Raw genomic sequence first — 18,002 nt, 5'->3', positions numbered from 1 at the left:
TAGAAATCAATGACTCACAAATTCAGTCTGAACCACTTGAGCTTATGGGCACAGAGATCAATTGAGACCATGTTATTTCTCTAATGAGCTATGATATCAGTGTGAGCAGCACAACCCCATCCTCTGTGTAACCTCAATCATTCATGTGACCCTTGATTCAACCATTTTAAACAACTGCAATGCTGCCAACAACTTGTTTACTGTGTATATACTGTGGAGGTATTGAGATTTTAAGTTATACAAAGGTTTTGAACTGATTCAATTTAAGTCTATAAGATGTTTGATGTTGGAAACAAACTGTCACAGAAACACTTAAGTGAATTGGTCTATTTGTGCAAGTAAACAGCAGCATAAAATACTGAGTATGAAGGAGACAATGTAAGTAGCTACTCATGTGAAACATGAACAATTCAACTTTCAGGAATCTTGAAAAATGCAATATTGGCATGATTAGTGATAAGAAAAATGGGCTATCCATGCCAAGCTCAGGTAAAGGATTTGCTGTTACATCTGGAGACCATGGAAACAATATGTGATGTACAGGACAGGCTCTTAGAAAAGAAAATCAAAATTAGATGCATTTATCTGTATCATGTTGTAATTTTAAAAAGACCTTAAAAAGCACCCTGTTGTTTATGCACAAGACTGAAAAATAAATGACATACCCAAAATAAAATGGTACCTTCTTGAAATTTACTATCAAGCCATCAAGTCAGAATTAAATATAAGTAATACTTTACACAGGCACAAATAGTAATAAAATGTTCACGTTATGTTTTGTGTTACTCTTCTTCTCTTACAAACTATGCAGCTGTTGCAGTAACATTGCGATCTTAAAATGGTTTGTACATTTAGAATTGAGAGACATTGTGAAAAGTGCCAGTAGATACTTAAATAAAGACTTTATTTTTCTAGTCATTCACCACTACATTTCAGAGTTAAATATTGTACCTCTTACACCAGTTATATTTGCACCTAGATTATTTAGTAAAAGGAGGGACATTCAGAAAAATATGTTGTCGACAGAAGGTGTAAAACAATTTGTTGTCTGTGTGGTATACTGTAATGCTTTGTTGTTTATTTTTTTTTTCTTTCTTTTGAGTGTGAGTGCTGAAAGTATGTTGTGTCCCTTGTGCAACAGCACTTTGTATGACATAAAAAACACAAATTCATTCAGTCAATCATCTGTATAATAATCATGATGTCTATAATACATGTTGGATCATAAACCACTCAAAAACTCTCTTCAGTTTGTGACTTATGTGAGTTCTCTACTTGTATTTAATTCTCTCAGTACTGTCATTGTAAGCCACTTAGTTCTCTGTCTTCTCTGATGCATGGCTGCCCTTTACACCCTTAGGCCAATTACAGCATAAATGACACTGACCAGAGCTCAGTGCCAGGTCTCATTATCGGTTCAGAGCTCTCATGAAGAAGAAAAAGGTGATTCAGTTCCTTTTTAGGTAGACGTAACAAAAATAATTAGTTTGAGAAAGAGATGAAAGAAAGTTCCCTTATGTAAAATGGTTTATTAGTTCTAAACAAAACTGTAATTAAAGCAGACAGATTCAAATGTTTTGACAAAGTCGGTGGGAAGTGGACTGCGCACACACTTTGACTATTAAACTGCAAAGGAAAATGATCCATAATGGAAACACTGCAGAGAAATCTACTTTATAAACAAGCTCAGAAGATGTCAAGTTCTCTTATTTGTCAAGGTACCTGAAGGTATTGACTAAATCACATTATTCAAAGCATTAATTTTTATGGGATTGAAAACAGCGGGCAGTTTGCCCACTAGGAGATGCTATAAGGCCCAAGGCAAAGAAAACTGAATCCAGACCAGCAGACTTTAGTCAAAGCAAACTAGTCAGCAGGGATACAGATAAGATGCAAGGTGACATGTAATGTAAAAATACATTGAATAAGTTCTGAAATCCACAGATCTAGCTGCATAAAAAGCACATAAAACATTAATGTTGTTAAAATTATTACATGTAGGTATGCAGGTATGTAGCATTTCAGAATACAATGAGGGTGAAGAGCATTTAATGGAGGATTGGGGATATATACTGTATGCTAAAATTGTATGTGGTTTATAGCATCCAAATGAAGGCATACATGTCTGTAGGAAGATGAACCTGTGTCTGTCCTTGTTTTCCCCCTTTCAATACACTCCTCAACCTTTCAGTATTGTTCTTTTTGACCTTTATCACATCATCTGCAGTGTATTTTTGCTCACCACTCTTCCTGTGTATCATGCTTTTGTAGGGAACACTGTTTGAATAACAAGACTACCTCTGGTAAGTGTAACTCCTCTTGGCTGAGGTGATACATTGTGGGCAGCAGGACTATTCTAATAGACACACATGGTAATTACAGTAGTGGGAGGCAGCAGACAGTGGTGGTCCAGGGACAACACAAAACTATAAATCACAACTCCTGGTTCCGCCCTCCTGAGCGTAGCCGATCACGCTCAACCAAAAAGCAATTCTGCCAACATGTGTTTGCACATTTGTCTTCATCAGCCACTGGCTTGTTTTGGGCCCCTGTGACTGAATTTTCCTTTCCGTGGTAATCAAACACGGACTATTTCTCAAGTGTTTGAGTCAAAGTCCGCTATATTAGGCTCAACAATTAGCCACACTTGAGATGCAGTGATCATAATTATTCTACGTTAGCAAAAATGCAGCAACATGAAAGGGTGAAGAGGGTGTTCTGTGTTTACTTTGAACATTATGAGCTGGTGAAGTAAAAAACAACAAAATGCATAAAAACATAACCTGCTTAACCTTCAATCCAACCTGAGTAAAAACAAAGAAAAACATAACCTGATGTCACTTTAGGTACAGTTTTATTTTTGAGGAAGTGTCTAAACCAAAGAGGTGGCAATAGCAAAGGTGTTAGAAAAGGAGGCAGTGATGGTGACATGCCTACTACAGTGTGTGTCCTCCCCTTCTTTATCCACACAGACAGCTGCCTGTCAGCCAGCTGAGCCCATGCAGGGAAGAGGTGTCTGCTGAGGAGCTGGTGTCAGCAAGGTGAGAGCAGATCCCAGCTACGCTGAGCCGAGCTGAAATGGATGCAGAGGAGAGAGTGTCTCCTGCCTCTGAGGGACACAGATTTGCAGCGAGGAAACAGAGACTGCTGGAGCAGGAGACTCAGCCAGACAGAACATGAAAGCCAAGAGCGGCCATGACACATGATGGACACAAACGCAGGAAGAGAAGCAGCTTCCTCCGCCTCCCCTTTTCCCCTCTGCTCGCTATTCATCTCCTTCAGCAGCGCTGCGCAGAAACAAGACCCTTGAAGAAGAGGGGAAAAGGGAAAAGGAGAGACGATGCTCCCAGTTGAACTCTGGCCTGCGGTCTTTGATGTTGCCCAAGATGTTTAGAGAGATGCAGGGAAGCTTCAAAGAGAGCTTCATTGGCCAATCATAGATTTGTGGCATGTTAGTTGAAAAAAAAAAACATCCTCAGCAAGCTGCCAGAAATCCACATGCATCCTTCAAGAGAGACCAGGGGTCGGGCAAGAAGACAGCTGAAAACAATAGCGAGAAATGAAAGGTGACATGAATTGAAAGGTAGATAAATAGCTCCAGGGGAGAAAGGAAGTTTGTTGTTGGTATAAAAGGATGCGATGTAGGCTTTGGTCTCGGAAAAGCTGCCAGTTGGTTTAACAAGGCTTGGCAGGCCAGTCAATAGACTGTCAGCCATTAACGACAGTGACACCAGCACGCAATGTAAGACTGATTTATACATCCAGTGACTCATAGAATCCTTAAAAAATACCACACACCTGACTGATCAAGACAGTGAGCAAAAGGGAACATGCATCTTTGTCGCCTATGTCTCACCAACAAAAGACCCATATGGAAATCATATGCAACACTTCTTTTTGTGTCAGCTGCCTCAAAGAATAAGGGGGGGGGGACAAGCTTAGCGGTCAAAGGTCACACAGAATCAGGGGTTTGTCTGACAAAACAATGAGAGATACGAAAAGTCTAATCCTTCGGAGAAGGACCTCACCCATATTTTCTAGTGTCTGTGGAGGTATCGTTATGTGGTGAAGGGGCCTTTTCCTTGATGGGATGGTGTTGAGTCGCAGACCATGGCACCCCCTTACTCTATGTCCAGTGTTTCCCTTGTTGTTGCAGTTAGTGATCCACCTGCCCCAGCTGCAGGCAGCATCTGCAGGCATGATGAATTTTGTCTGCAGGGGCCTCCTCCTCCAAATGCCACTCTGACTCACCTTCCTCTGTTTTGGCATTTGCTACAATCTGAGTTGGCAGCTCAGTGGTGTTCCACAATGGACTGGTCCCTAGCAGTTTCACAAACCCAAACCTAAACAATAGTATATCTAAGACATAGACGATATAGCATTAGGCATAGTGTAAATGCCCATACATGCTGCATGACAGAACACCAGGTAATCATCTTCTTCAGACAAGGGAAATATCGATGCGTTTTCTTTCTATTACTCCCTATTGTCTTCCTTTCTCTCAGACCACAAGCGGCTTGCAGCGAGTCAGATGTAAACAGGGGGATCTGAGACCAAACTTGTCATCTCACAGCTTCAGAAATCAATACAACCCCACGTTCTGCCTCTAATCGTGCCACATGTGTGGAGTGAGCTTGGGTTGACTGGGCCTGAAAGGGAGGCAGGGAAGCAGAAAGAGGAGTAAAGGAGGCAGGGGTTGTCTGCCAGGGGGGAAATGAGGGTTGATCAGTTCATATTGGAAAATGAGAGGCTGAAGTTAAAGGGGAAGTCTGCGATTCTGGAGAGAGATTGTTGATATCTGAACTCAGCATCCAAAGAAATGCACCCCCATCCATTCAGTACTCGCTCATACGCTCCACTCCTCAAATTCATCAACACACATTGCCAAGGCGTCGACACTAACAACTACCAAAATAGAAACATTGCTGAATCCAGAGTCTGCTGCCTGAGGTTAAGTTAGCCTCAATAAGGGGATGCAATTTTTATTAATATGAAAACACAGGTAGCATATGTTTTTGTAATACAGTGTCAATATTCAAAAATTAAAAAAAAATTAAATGTAAACTAAAGTATATATATAAATGAATAAATGCAAATAGGAAATAAAAATGTATACAATTAAAAGAAAAAAAAAATGAAATTCCAAATTGCACAAAGTCTTTAATATTCTGTATAAGCTGTATATTTTGTATATATGTCTATTTCTACAGACCTAGTCACCAAAGCAAAATCCTTGTAAGTGGAAAAACTACTTGGCAGTAAAGCTGTTTCTGATTTTTAGCTGTTGATGGGTGTTGAATCCAAATACTTATCTAAGCCGAAGTCTAAGCAGAGGGATAGCTTAGCCTGTGTTTTGTTATCGCCAGTAACTTATCAGTTTCTCATGCTCTACCGTCAGTGATACAGGTAGAAACATTTAATTCTAAAAAAAACAAGGACGAAAAGAACATTGCAGGTTAATATCTCTGACGTTATTTAGGTTTTTCTTCTTACTATAGTGTAATTCCACAGTAGAGCACACAGGCGGGCCGAGTAACATTACACAGGCATAGATGTATAATTCCTAAGGAAAGAATGTGAGGTATGCCATTGCAAGCAAAATATTTTTATGACAAATTAGCAAGGTAGTATCTCTGATGTTATTGACGTTTCATTACTATCATGGTATAGCTCTGTGCCTTGTGCGCAAGTGGAAGAGGGAGAGTAGCCGAACACGAATACCCACGCTTGGCTGGCATAGTGTTGTGTGGCTCTGTCTGAGCAACTTTGTTTGTTCGCCATTTACAAAGCCAGGGCTGTGCATAAACAGCTGATTTTTTTTAAGCACACACACAGAATGGATGGCTAGCAGACCATGAGGAGGTATTTGCTGAATTTGACAAAAGGTGTTTTGGATTATCATCACTGACTGCACCTTTAAGGTGTTGTTTTACCCAAATTACTGTATAAAAAAACACATTTTCTCACTTTCCTCTATGTGTCCAGGATTGTAGATATCCATCTCTGAGATTTCTGCCTCCCACGTAATACTGTGAAGTACATTTTGTTTGTGGCACAAAAGTGTTTTTTATACCAAGCATTCTTCTTCCTTGTTAAAAACGTAGTGCCTTCATTACCCACAATGCAACACAACTGTCAACAGTTCTGTCGAGGTTTGAGTGTGTAATGTTAGTGGTAGCTTCAAGCTGCTAGACCCAAGCAGAGATGACAGAGGTCTGGTAAGCTCACTTCTTTCTAACTCCACACCTCCAGTTTTCTTTCATTTTTAAACTTGTAGTTTTCAACCCCAGCCATTTATCAGATTTCACGCAGCTCCCTCTGGAGACACAAAAGACTTTATAAAACTTATACTGCCCAAGATCTGTAAACAGACTTTGATGTGTAAAATCAGTAGAGTTCTCCTTTAAGTGAGAGTTCATGTGAAGCCTGTGCACTATGAGACTACACAACTGCAGCGCATTGCAGTGCATAGGCCAGTCACTCTCATTGTCTCTTGTTCGCCAACTTGCAGTAATACAATGCATTTATGACCAAATAATTTCTTTGCAGCAAATTAATTCCCATCATCTTTCCCACTGCTTTGCACATAGGTAGAGCAAAGCTACACCACCCTCTTCAACGCCATCATATCTTGCTCTGTCTCTGGCCTTTATTCACTTTATCAATAGGCTCCCCCTTAAAGGAGGAGTGAAGAGCCTGTTTTAACAGACCTGAGGAAAGCAAGAAACAGGGATTGTGAAAAGACAAGGGAAACAGAACAAGAGAGAGGTGGAGAGAGAGAGGGAGAGAGAAAATGAGAAAGAAAGGGGAAAAGACAGATAAGCAGGAGGTGGGGTTAGAGGGAGACGCTCCACTGCCTGGCTGACAAACAGAGGGTCCCTCCAGAGCCAGGCAGATGAGAAGGAGAGGAGGAGAAAGGGAGAGGGGTGAGAGAAAAAGAGGGGAATTTGATGTGGGCAGTCAACCCCACCACCCTCCAACAGCCTTGCCTCTCTTCCTCCACCCCCAGCAGAAAATCTATGCCTGCTCTCTTAGTATTCCTTCCATCTCTCATGAAGGCTCTGCGGAGGGGAGAGCAGACAAGTGGACTGCTAGTGAGGCCCTGGCCAGCCGTGTGTGATGCTAGCTGGGAGTTTTTTTCCCTTCTTCCTTTTTAGGATGGGGTGTTTGCTCAGGGCTGACAGGACAGACAGAGCGCCCTGCCACTTGAAAACCTCCACCAGGGACCTGAACTGGACACATCTTCCCAGTACACCTTCTTTTTCCTCTCCCCTCCCTCAGTTTTTAAAAACCTGTAGATCAATTGGCCTACAGTGTGGACTGCCGATTTCCAGATTGGACCTTAGAGTACAGATGACCAGGGAGGGCGCTGTGTAGTTACTTGATAGTCTCATATTTTGACCTAAATATAACCTAGTGTGAGATGTCCCTTACTAAGTGGATCAACTGAACACAAGAACCTGTGTGTGGTTTTTTTTATTTTTAATTTCCTACCTTGCAGATTGCAACTGGGGTTTATTCATTTCAGTACAGAATGAAAAATCTACTTGCAAAAAGTTACTAACCCTAATGAAGGCAACATTAGTTGAATAAAGCTTGGCATGCTGGAGAAGAGTTGGCAGACTCTAATTTTAATTTGATAAAATTTGAATGGACACGCTGACCTGTTGTGCATTCTCAAAGTTTGAAAATTAACTTAACTTTACATGCAGCTGGAACCAATTCCATAGCTCTCCTCATAAGTGCATTCATCACACATTTGAGATTTGAATGTTGGTGTCAGAAAATCTAATTCAAGGGGGAAAATAAGAAGCAACATGGATAGAGTGTAAAGGAAAATGTTAGTTCCTGTTCTCCATCAAGGGTTTGCCCTCTCAGCTGGCAACTCCCAAGAAACAAATGTTGGTTGGTGTTTTAATCCTGTATGGATATGACAGTCTGATTGGTTAGTGGTTGGTCCACCACCTATATAGCCATTGTATAGCCATTCATGCTCTTCAAATGATGAATCCTAATGACTCTAATAATCCCCCACCTTTTTCTGTAGTGCCACCATAAGGTTTGGTCCAGAGGGAACTGTTAGTTAAATTGACAAGAAATGTATTATAATGAGACAAAATAGTAAGATCAAATTTTAGACTTTTCATGTTGCACCATCATCAGGATAGGATCTCATCTCATGTATATCTTAAGCTACACCACATTGATGTTTTCAAATAAAATTTATATTGTTGTAAAACAATGGCTGCCTGGAAAGAAGAAAATCAATAAATAAAACTTTGGAAAATGGTCAGCAATATTGTAAACTAGGCCACATGCTACTTGCAGGTTGTGGGCTTAAACATGCGAAACCACTCGCGCAGTCCTTGGAAGATGCAAGGTTTCTGGTTTGAATCCTGAGTCCACATTGGAAAATTTAGTTGGTGAAAATGAATGACATAACCTCTTTTGCTCTAAATCTACTGTCAACGTACCCTTTAGCAGGGCCCGCAATACCCAAGCAGCTCAGTGGCAAACAGAATTCTATAACTGGTAATGTGAATCATTGTGTGTGCACATTTGACTTTCCCTGGATAAATAAAGGTTAAAAATGTAAATAATGTTACTGCTCTTCCACACTGTTGTCCTGTCTGAGTCAGCATATTATCTAACATTTACACACAGTTAACCAATGTTCTCTGACAACAATTACAGTTACTGATCACCATCTCCATTACCACTGCTGCACCACGCTGCTAAACCGCAGACACACAGCGCTTTGTTGTCTTTAACATCCTCTTCCAAAGTAGCCCGTTTCTCTGTCACCTTGAGCCTGGTTCGTCATGCTTGTGTGATCACTCTAAAGGTCACAGCTTGTAGCTACTGTCATTAGCTGTCATTCTCCCACACTTCCTCCCGCTCCTGCCTCTCTCCTCCTTCAAGTTGCTCTCTGTCACGTATTTCTTTCTTCGGGTCTGGAACACAGATCTAAGATCCATCCTTAGTTGGACTTTGAAGGTTAAGAGAAGTGAGAAGCGATCTCAGTGCAGAATGAGCCTGCTATGTGTCTGTGTGCGTGTGTGTTATCTAATGTTTAAATGTGCAGCAAGTGGAGACAAGAAGCTCAAGGTGGCTCTGCTGGGAGCACAGAATCTTCAAGTATTACAGTGTATCAGACAGTATGCCTGTTACAATTACAGTTGTGTTTGAGACCGAGTCTATGGCTATCTCAGAATCTACTGCCTGAGGGGAGAAGAGGAGAGGAAGTGTTTTTCAGCACTTCACCAGCAGCTAATCAAGATATAATATTTGGAATAGCAGTTAGAGCATAGATTAATTGTATTTTTCATCAGGGACATGGAGAGCAGCAGCAATACTGTTTTCTGAATACAAACGCAGCATTTAATGAACAGAATTCTGCTTGAGCATGTCTATGAATGCACATGAAAGAGTCGAAACAATATGAAACAGCAACAATACGGAAGTGTCTCACATTCCACCACAAACAGTGTGTATCAGTCACTGCATGTGGTGAACTGAAAGATGTTTGAGAGAGAGGAAGGAGAGAAAGGGGACAATAAGTAAAGAGACAGCAAACACAGGTGTGGTGTTTTATCTGTTGGGGAGGTAAGGGGTAATCACGGCAAATTTTAATCAGTCTAGATCAATTATTCATGGTCAGGGGCCTAGCAAGCTGATTTCTAAAATGCCCCTTCTCTCTCTCTCTGACAGACCTGTATGAATTATTCAGCCTGCATTTACACAAAGAACTCCATCTCTGATACCTGATCAGTCAGTTAGAAACATTATGCAACAGGGAATGTCAATTAGAAATGGGGAAATGGGTCTCCTGGTATGTGCACAATAAAAAGATAAACAATGCCATTCAAGAAGAAGCAAGTCTTAAACAACCCCAAACTTCATGGTCTTGAGAGATTAGTATGCATTGAGAGAGGACTTCTAAGCTTTAATGGGCCCAACCAAAGTCAAGATTGTCCCTGCACCGTGTGTCCACTCATCATCCATCAGTTTATCTATTCGCTATAGTGAACTCCACCTACAATGTGAAACGCATCAGACTGAGGATGCAATCCAGCTACATGTTCAAGCGTTAATTATTTCCCTTGCAACTCCCTCCTCCTACTGCCTCCAAAACACTTCTTAGATTAAAAACCTGATGCTGGTCTGAGAGCCTGCACTCTCATACCTCTGTGTGCACCAGCCACTTCCAGACATTTAGCTCTTCTTTCCCTGGTCACCACTCTTCTCCCTGCTGGGTCCCCAAAGGTAGAATGACCTTCCCTCTCTGGTCTGAAAATAAGAGTCACACCCCGTCATCCATCATTTACTGAAAACTCATGTTTTCAAGCATCTCCATGTTCCCACTGAATCATTTTGTTTCTGAAAAAATGAATAAATAAATGTATAGTGTCTTGGCACATTGGTCCTGATTCTGTCAGCCAAATGCTTAAGTTGTCACTGGAAAGACACTAAGAGTCTATAGCCACCAAGGGCGGACTGGCACAATAATTCAGGCCAGGAATTTGACTCCACCCTGGCTACCCTGTTCAAGCAAACCTCCAGACCGCTAAATTTTCTGGACTAACCCTATTTGTTGATGTATAGGTATCAAACCAGGTATATTCTTTGCCACTATGTTCATCTTCAGACATTTGGGACTGATTATTAAAGTACCCTATGTGTGCACTGAGTTTCTTCTTAAGAAGTTGTTCTAAAGTGTCCTGCCTGGTTAAATAAATGTTTAATAAAAAAATAAAAATTCAAGGTATGATAAGGCTATGGGTGCACCCTCAAAACTCCAGAGAAATAGTCTAGGCTAAATACACTAATCATAGCACATACAAATTGTTGATTGTGGCCTATGGAATGTTGGTCCACTCCTCTTCAATGGCTGTGCGAAGTCAGATCGAGACCACAATGACGACGACGAGCATGTAGATGAGCTTCCCTGAGACGGTTCCTGACAGTTTGTGCAGAAATTCTTTGGTTGTGCAACCCGATTGTTGCAGCAGCTGTCCTGTGGCCTGTGAAGATGCTGGATGTGGAGATCCTGGGCTGGTGTGGTTACACGTGGTCTGCGGTTGTGGGACTTTGGATGTACTGCCAAAATCTCTCAAATGCCTTTGGAGACAGCTTATGGTAGAGAAATGAACATTTAATTCACGGGCAACTGCTCTGGTGGACATTCCTGCAGTCAGCATGCCAATTGCACGCTTCCTCAAAACTTACGACAGCTGTGGCATTGTGCTGTGTGATGGAACTAAACATTTCTGAGTGGCCTTTCATTGTGGCCAGCCTAAGGCACACCTGTGCAATACCCATGCTGTCTGATCAGCATCTTGATATGCAACACCTGTGAGGTGGATGGATTATCTCGGCAAAGGAGAAGTGCTAGATCTTTGAGTTCAGCTCATGATGAATGGGGGCAAAAACAAAAGTGTTGCTTTTATGATTTTGTTCAGTATGTACATATATCCTGAACAAAATTATAAACACACACACACACACACACACACACACACACATTTATATATATACACGTAAATATTAGCAGCTAGAAAGATTCATTCAAAAACTAGCATTGCTAGCAGGAGCAGGAGGGGCTGCTGCCACCATCTTGGGTTTGTTCATTAGCTTTCCAAATATTAAGTCATGAACCAAAGATGTTTAGAAATTATTAGAAATTAAAATTTATGCTTTACGATGGAACTAGAGGATTCTCATCAATCATCACAAATCATCTAGAGAAGGACTAAAATGTTGGAACCAAATTTCATGGCAATCCATTCAGTAGTTATTGAGACATTCCACTCAAAACCACCTGTCAACTTTATGGTGGCAGTACAGAAAAAGTGAAAGGATCATGATAGTCAGTAGAAGGCATTCTCTGGAAACCATGAAGGTCCGTTCCAAACATTTGTGCCAGTCCATCCAGTAGATGTTGAGCTATACCACAGGATAACTGAACACTTTGACCTGCTGGTGCAACAAGAGGAGTGGGTCACCAAAGTCAATCAGATTTATTCACAGAGCAACCTGAATATCTGTCCTAAATTTCATGGCAATCCATCTCATACTTTTCAAAGGATTTTACTAAAAAACTAAAATAGATGTAGGGTGGTGCTAAAAAGTCAGGGGATCACCGAAGTCAATAGGATGTATCCTCTGGGGACCATGGATATGCATTCAAAATTTCAGTGGAATCTGTCCAATAGTTCTTTAGATATTTCAGTGGGACTTCAAGTGGTGGACTGATCGACCGAACAACTAACCAACCAACCGACAGATTAACATTCATGCGTGGCTAAAATACCTTTACCATACCCTTCAGTCATCATATATTCTGCTTTGTTACAGGACTTTTGAGGACACACACTGGCCCATACTAGCACAAGGACAGAGGAGATAGAGGGATGAGTGCACGGCACAGAAGGGGTGGTCAGGCAGAGAAAGCCAGATAAATAGACAGCTGAGAAATGAGAAAGTGTAATTCTTCCTTGGCACAATTTATCATGCCGTACCTGACAGCCACCAACCATAAGTCACCAAATAATCACTCTCAATAATTCAGAGGGATCTCTTGTGTCCTCCCTTCCCCTCTGCCTGCCCTTGTTACGCATACCCATGACACAAGGTCAAACCACGTTCCCATTGACAATCTTCATGAATGCAATTTGAGGAAACCAGGTTTGACTCGCTTGACTGTATTGCTGCGGTGCATAACAACAGGTTAGAAGGACAGAAAGGACGAGTTGTTCATTCCTCCCAGAGTTTCTTAGCGATCTTGCATCCAACCGTCTGGACTAATGAATGGACATCTCCATGGGAACGTCCCACTGCATCACTGATACACAATACGCTGCTATTTCCTTATATTCCAGTAATATCCTCCTGTACTGTGGAGACGCTTACAGTCAGCCAGTGCTGTTTTTTCTGTTTCTGTTTTCTTGGATTTCCACCTGTGCCATTATATAAACACCACAGATCAATGCCAGTTTTCTCAGTGGAGATGAATTCTGCAGGACATAAAGATGTCACAACATGGGGATAATTGTTATATATATATATACAGACATATATACGCAAAATTAGAAATACAAGTCCTTGATTGCAAGAATAAGTAAACATGGGAACTCAAGGACTTGATTATGACTGAAAGAAATTATGAGGCAGATAAATGTATCATTTCTCCAACAGCATGTGTATTGGTTGGGATAGCTGGCCAGTCCATTCATCCTCGTCATGTTGCTGTCAGAGCCTCTCTGCAGACGAGTGATGACCATCCTTGTCAGACCAAGTGCTGTCTGTCTCCCTCTGAATGATAGAAATGTAGAGTGTGTCTGTACGCAAGGACGGATCAATTTCTATCACTTTGTCCTCTACGTAGCCGTGCTATCCCTTGTCATACCTTGAAAATCACTGTAATCTCTTCTCCTCTGAAATAGAAGATTTGGATGTTTTTTCCCCCATCACTATCTGAATCTTAATCCACACCTCTCATATATTGGTAGGGTTTTCGCTCTGACATCTGTCCCTGCTGTGTGTCACTTCTCGACCTTTTCTCTGTGTGTGTGTCCATCATCCTCTTTTGTCTGTCACTGCTGGCGTGGGTGATCATGTGTGCGGGGTGTGTTTATTTCACAGCGTGAGACGGGAGGGGATCGCCACCGACTTGGGGATGCTGTGAAAATGTCATTGTTTGGTTGTGCTCTGCTTTATGACACAGTTTATACAGCAGCAATGATTTTTCTTCCCCAGCGTGGCCTTCTGCTTTGTCTGCCTGGAATCAGGAACGGTAAATAAGTGGTAATGGGAGTGAATGGGAGGGGAAGTCAGCCAACGTCTTTCTGTCATCACTTTAGAAGGTTGCGACCCTAAAGCATGGTGGCACAGAGCTGCTAAATTATTCAGGCTGTGTCTCAAGCCCCGATCTCTGGAGAAGACAGGCCTGTGATTGCTGGGAGCGGACTGACTGACATTTGCACATGAAAATCGCCTCTGTTTCCCCCAAACACCCGTTCTGCTCAAAGAAAACAGTAGAGGGACCCTGGTTCTGTGTGATGGGGGCTGTGGTTTGTGGTGGGTAACGGTGGGTTGAGGGAGAGTTGGTGGCAGAGGAAGCATTGCTTTTTAGATGTGCTGCAGAGCAGTGAACTATCAGGCTCACTGAACATGTTCGTAACTCCTGGAGAAAACAAACTAGGAGAAAAGTTCGGTAAATTAATATCCTAAAAGTGTCAATATAACAAGTATAACGTAGCTTGGATTTTAGAGTGGCAGAGCAGGACCTAGGGGACTAGCTGCCTCATAAATCATCTTTCTGATTGGGGTCAAGGGCCATTTGACTGAGACATGAGCAGAAATGTGATTTTTGTTATGGGAATATTTTCTCACCAATAATGCAATAATACAGTGTGCATATCCCAGCATACATATTGACTAAATGCCAGCATAGAAATTCCAGATAGTTGGGATTAATGCAAAACAAAGAATCAATGTGTTCTAAAAAGGCCACTGCAAGCTCAGTGAATGGTTGCATATCTCTATAATGATCCATTACATTGTCCAAGGTGTAGGTGTGTTTCAAAGCCAGTAAAGAGAATAACTATTCTGTAATTGCAAATCGAGTTTGTTTTGTTATAATTTATTATAATAAATCTTCAGTAGAGTGTTACCAAAACAGTCCACACAATCCAAGTTGTTAACTGTTATTTGGCCAATTAAAGCTGGGGAGCTTTTGATTAATCAGACTCCCTGTAGAGTGCAGTTAAAGTGAGTGAGTAGGAGAGTGTGTGTAAGGGAGGAGAGTGAGAACATCCCTCTGTATGCCGGACCATGTCTCTGAGCTGAAGGCGAAAGGAGTGGGGGTGAGGGGTGGGAGGGGGAGGAGGTGCAGAGGATAACTGGCCCTGCTGGGAGAAAGGGAGGGAGGAGGAGGAGGAGGAGGAGGAGAAGAACACAACTAAAGAAATGGAGGGCGAGAGAGAGGGAGAAGGAGAGGGTGGAGCATCGGACAGATGACAAATTGTGATTAATAAATGTGGTTCAGGACAGCGGTGTGGAGGGGTTGTTATTAATAGAGAGAATTAGAGTGGCTGTGCAACTCAATCTGCACACTGTCACTCTGCATCAGGCCCCATAATCAGAGCCTAATGAAACAGCACGGCACCAGGATGTAGACACATTCACACCCGTGCACTCTGCTTACAAATCTATACTCACTGTACAGTAAACACACAAATGCTCAGGTAAGTCAGGGAGAAAATAATGCATTACATGTCAGAGTGCATGAAAAAAGTGACGCACGGACTAGTGGGCCTGAAAAAACAAACTTCATATTCATCTTTGAATTATCTTGCTAAAAATGTGACAAAAACTCCATTTCTTTTCCTTTTTACTGCATGATTTATCCTTATCCCACAGCGGCCTTATTTTCAAGGACCAATCCCAGTGCAAGCATCATATGTATCAGTGATCTTCACATGTTACTCTACAGACATGACTGTAAATACAGCAGTGTGGATGTCTTTCTACAGCATCTGTTTCCTCAACTGTACAGTTCTCATAGATTCCCTGGTTTCAGACTTGCCCCTAAATCCCCTCTTTATACCCCAAGTGACCTCTAAATTGATTTACAAGAAAGTAATCTACATGGCAAAAAATGGGAGCATGATAGCTGGATTCCTGTCAGCGTTAACTGTGGAAGATGTGAGCAATGGTCCCCTGGGAATGACGGCCCTCCGGCAGCTACGTGCCTCGTGAGGACGATATGTCGTTCTGTATGCGTTGGTCACACTCACTGTGCTGGTGTGGATTGTGTGGCGGTGGCACTATCCTAAAACAAAACACAATTTGTCACATATACAGTACCTGTATGTGATATGTGATATATACATATACACTGGTATATCAAGCCATTGATACTCTGCTTGGAAGAAACATTTGGTTTGTTTGTGCCATGCATTTCATAAATAAATAAAATATTAAAAGTATAGAGTTATTTAAATGATGCTGTGAATGGCTGAATTTAAGAATTAGTATGACTAAGCAGATAAACTAGCCATAGCAGAAGAGAAATACGCCATGATTAATGTAGCCATAAATAAGTTCCTTACTTGTTTACACAGAACAGAAGAGAGAACAGCTAGAGCTCGAATTATACAGGCGTGTGCACAAAAGGCAGACATTTATTCTTGGTGTATCATAATATATGAAATTTATTATTAAACAAACTTATAACTCAAACAGCCCAGCACTGATTCTCTTATAGCACTTTTTCTATTGGTGACAGTGGAGGCTGAGTGAGTCACAGGGAAGAGCAAACGACATGACAAAGCAGTTGCATCGAATAAATATATATATAAAAAAGACACATTTCATCAACATAATGCATAACGTTGAAATCCTAGGTGAGTGTGAGAACTAAGGGGACCAAATCAAGAAGAGAATAGGGAGAGAGGGAGACAGACAGCTGAAAGACATGCACATATTTCAATATTAATCATCTCAGTAATATTTCAACAGGCTTTAAAAATCCAATCCCGAGCATATTGCCTCTGACTGTTGGCAATGATTAACTACCCCATGCTGCTTAGGACCTCTGAGCACTGTTTTAGCGGGCCACACTGAGTGACCCGCTAACTGGGACTGACACAGCATTTAACTCGTCTCTGCACTGCTCAGCTTTACCAACATTTCCCAATGGAAATAGTCCATCTCTTCATGCCCTCCACCTCAATTTCCCACAAAGTCCTACCCATCCTTAGGAAACCGCCTTTAAACTCTGTGATTAAGCCGGCTCTCCATGTCTGGTGGGATCAGGTCAGATGATCCCTACATTGCCAGACAGTGGTCATCATATCAGAGGAGAGAGAGGTCGAGGAGGTGGTGGTTGATGAAAAGGGAGTCATCAATACTGTATGCAGACCCATTCCCTTTGCTCCGACCACTTCGGCCATTAAACTTTAAACACGCTGATCTGCGATTGTGCCTGTCAGACAGGTGACACAAGGAAATGATGACATGAGGATGTTTCTGCAGTGGAAGGGTATCAACACGTGAACTACACAGTACACTGGTAACTAAAATTGTAGGAAGCCTATTTTAGCCCAAATGGCATCACATTATTCCCCTACTGCCATTACAACAGTGAGAAAATGTTCAGTACAAAACACGGTCTTCCATTACTAAAACTAAAAAACTCCTTCTCTATGTATACCTACATATGTCTACGTCTGTGCATGTGTGTGTGTGTGTGTATGTGTACACCAGAGGGCAGGCATTGTATGTGTTTGTGTGTAAGGTTTTAGGTAAAGGAAGAAGAGCAGCACAATGTGTGGGGCAGGGTGTCTCACTAATGAGGCTTTATGGCTGTGGGATGCGAGTCACACACACAGACGATGGTCTGGGGAACATTTAGTGTCTCCTCTCCATTCCTCACACATCATGCTGAGGCAGCTTTTACTTATAGTCACCCACCTCTGTCCTCCCTTTTTCCTGGCACACAGAAGATGAAAACATCTGCCTTCGTTTTGCAACACTTTATCAAACATTTTGCTTGCAACCAGTGTGCCTCGGACAACAGGTGAATGTCAGGCTAACAAGACACAGATGGGAGGCATCATCCAGCCCCCATTTTTATCGGTTTACAGTGAAATATATTTAGGATACCATTTGAATTTGGCTCACAAATAATAATATATGATTAATATTTTTATTGTATTTTTATGTATTTTACCACACTGTTTATTGTAAAATACAATAAAAAATCTTCAATGGATGTTAGCCCTCAGTTTAGGTTGCCAATCCATTTCAATATAGCTAAATCTGGCTGTGGTCTACAGTTTTTTTTATTAGAGACTGAGAAGCAAAATAAAATTGCTGGTATGATCAAGTAAGAGAGCGAGAGAGCGAGCAGCGAGAGAGAGAGACAGAGAGAGAGAGAGAGAGAGATCTAACAGGTGTCGACTAGGACTACCCATGGACCAAACACTGCGATAAGC

Source organism: Micropterus salmoides, unplaced genomic scaffold (genome assembly GCF_014851395.1).
Source record: "Micropterus salmoides isolate LMB-PRFRI ecotype aquatic unplaced genomic scaffold, ASM1485139v1 Ms_hic_scaffold_16, whole genome shotgun sequence".
Lineage (NCBI taxonomy): Eukaryota > Metazoa > Chordata > Actinopteri > Centrarchiformes > Centrarchidae > Micropterus > Micropterus salmoides.
The sequence above is the reverse complement of the archived record's forward strand: the minus strand, read 5'-3'. Positions refer to the sequence as shown.